We start from the raw sequence: 2,500 nt of genomic DNA on the forward strand, positions 1-2,500 counted from the left end.
AACACTACATTTCCCAGCGGCGGAACCGCGGGATTCAGTGCTGGGCTAATTCCTGTTCGCTCGCCGCTACTAAGGAAATCCTTGTTAGTTTCTTTTCCTCCGCTTAGTAATATGCTTAAATTCAGCGGGTGATCTCGCCTACTCTGAGGTCGCTTCAACGTCACGACGCGAAACGAAAATTCTCGTTCGTGTCGTGTTTATGCGCGTAAACTTACAGAGAAGCTTCGAGGAAAATTATACGGTTCGAGAGAAGGTGGTATTTTTCTTTTATCTCTCTATTATGCTGCGAAAATCGCCTCAAAGAGAAAAAAAAATAAAAAAATCGAATAGAAGGAGAACACTCTTTTCCTCTATTCGATAGAGAACACGTTTTATGCATCTCGCCAAAGTGTCCAACTTCGTTCGTCGATAATATCACGCTAAGACTCACGCCAGACATCCGGTAACAACCGTCGGTTTTTAACGCCCGTCCTCTGTTTCCGCCTCTCCTACAGCCGTTTCTCTACTACTCTCGACGATTCCAGCGGTTCCTTGTTTTCTCTCTCGACGAAAACGCATGGGAACGCACGCAAGTGGAAAAGCGAGCGAGACGTACTGCGGTGTGCGTGTGTTCGGGGACTGGACGACCGGCGCGATGTTAGGATGCGCGGTCCAGCGATAGACGACGAAGAGACATGGGATGACCAACGCTCTCTCTTTTCTCGGAGCGCCGAATTGCCATAAAAGAAAAAAAATCACACGCGCGCACGACATAGTCGTACGCGCGTGTATACCTCGTCTTCTCCGATTAAATCAAAGTTTTTCTCGAGCCTCGCCAAAGGGGATCTCGTCTTTTCTTCCTCTTCTACGATCTCTCCGACGACCATCGTACAACTTTCTAACGGACTCTCGTGCGCATCTTAATCGAGTACAGAAACGCTGCGCAAACACCTCGGAACTTGTAGTACCGCACACCTTAGGCCGATCTTAGACGCACGCTAGTTCGCACACGCTTTTCTCGTATTATGAGATCTCCGACGAACGTGGCTTTGGGCCAGGCGCGCGCGGGCAGAGAGATACACGACGACGGGGAAAATTCGTCCCGATACGAGTAACGTGTACTCTCCGATCTCCGCGCAACGCCGGGGATCATGTCTCCCTAAGTCATCAGCGTTCGAAGAAATCGCGTGTGCGTTCCCGGATCTACGGCTTTCTCTATCGGTGCGGTAAAAAGCACGGAGGATGTAATACGCAACGACGACCCATCGATGCGACGGTCCTCGTTGTAGTCGATCGCTCTCGCGAAGAGACGGAGTGGGCATATTATTATTCGATCCCTGGGGCTGTACGAGTAAAACGTCTTAAGACGAAGACGGTAGAGACTTTTATGACAAAGTTTCGCACGCCACCGAGTTTTTGGTTCTCTCTTCTCTCCTCTCTCGACCGAGTTCCCATATATGCTTTCTCTCTCAGTCTCGCCAAAATATATAATATTCGTTTAAGACGACGTCGGGGGCGCGGACTTCGTGCGTCGAACACCGGCAAACGTAGCATATATCGCCTGATATGAAAAAAAAATCGGTCACGAGGAGAACTACGAGTATATTCGATAACCTATACACGAAGCGGTGCATAAGCGGGCGGTCGTCCGAAAGGACGACTCACGACGCCGCGTGCACTCACGCAAGTCCGTGACGGTTCTCTCCGCTCTTATTCGTATCCCATTCTTCTTCCTCTCGTCGTCCGACTCTGAAACGTTCTCTTATTATATTTTTAAGAAGAACGACGGCGGGTTGTTGTCGAGGCAAGAAGGGACAGAGAGAGACAGAGGTAGTGTTTCGTAGTCTCTCGTGAACACGATAGATTTATATATCGAGCATGCGTACGAGTTGCACGGTCTCGGCACGACCGCGACGAACGCCGACGAGCGTCCAACAATCGCTCGTACGTCGCGTACGTCCTCTCGTCCGCTCTTATTCGTATCCTTCTTCGTGCGCTTTCCCCTTTCTCCGACTCTGAAACGTTCTCTTTTATTTTAAGAAGAACGACGGCGGGTGGTTAAGGCAAGAAGGGACAGAGAGAGACAGATAGAGAGTAACGATACGCAACGCAAGCAGTCTTAGGTTTACGTGAGCAACCCTCAGCCAGGCGTGGTCCAGGAATTGTATCCGTGGACCGCAATGTGCGTTCGAAATGTCGATGTTCATGTGTCCTGCAGTTCACACGTTGACGCGCAATTAGCTGCGTTCTTCATCGACCCACGAGCCAAGTGATCCACCGTTCAGGGTAATCTTTTATATATTTACAACATTTTTATACTCTTTGTACTCTTAATTCTCGGTTCGAGCGAAGCCGAGTTCCGACACGTTCGACCAACGGGAATCGGACGCGCAGAAGTCGCCATAGGATTGACGACACGAAAATGTTCGAAAAAAAAAACCGACGAACGCGCGAAGATTCGCGCGTCCGTCGGCCGGGCGTAAAGTACATTATGATATATAACAACCATCGAGATCGAAGC

The 2,500-nt window shown here is 49.8% G+C and overlaps 1 non-coding gene and 1 pseudogene across 1 annotated transcript; both read right to left on the reverse strand.

The window, feature by feature from the left end:
* Positions 1-152, reverse strand: part of LOC138189270 (uncharacterized) — a 4,841-nt pseudogene extending 4,689 nt beyond the window's left edge.
* Positions 153-2,113: 1,961 nt separating this feature from the next.
* LOC138189298 (5.8S ribosomal RNA) lies at positions 2,114-2,268 on the reverse strand. The gene has a single exon (XR_011175992.1). It is a non-coding gene; the product is annotated as a 5.8S ribosomal RNA (ribosomal RNA).
* Between the last annotated feature and the right edge of the window lie 232 nt (positions 2,269-2,500).

Source organism: Bombus flavifrons, unplaced genomic scaffold, assembly GCF_040668555.2.
Source record: "Bombus flavifrons isolate JBK064 unplaced genomic scaffold, iyBomFlav1_principal scaffold0024, whole genome shotgun sequence".
NCBI lineage: Eukaryota > Metazoa > Arthropoda > Insecta > Hymenoptera > Apidae > Bombus > Bombus flavifrons.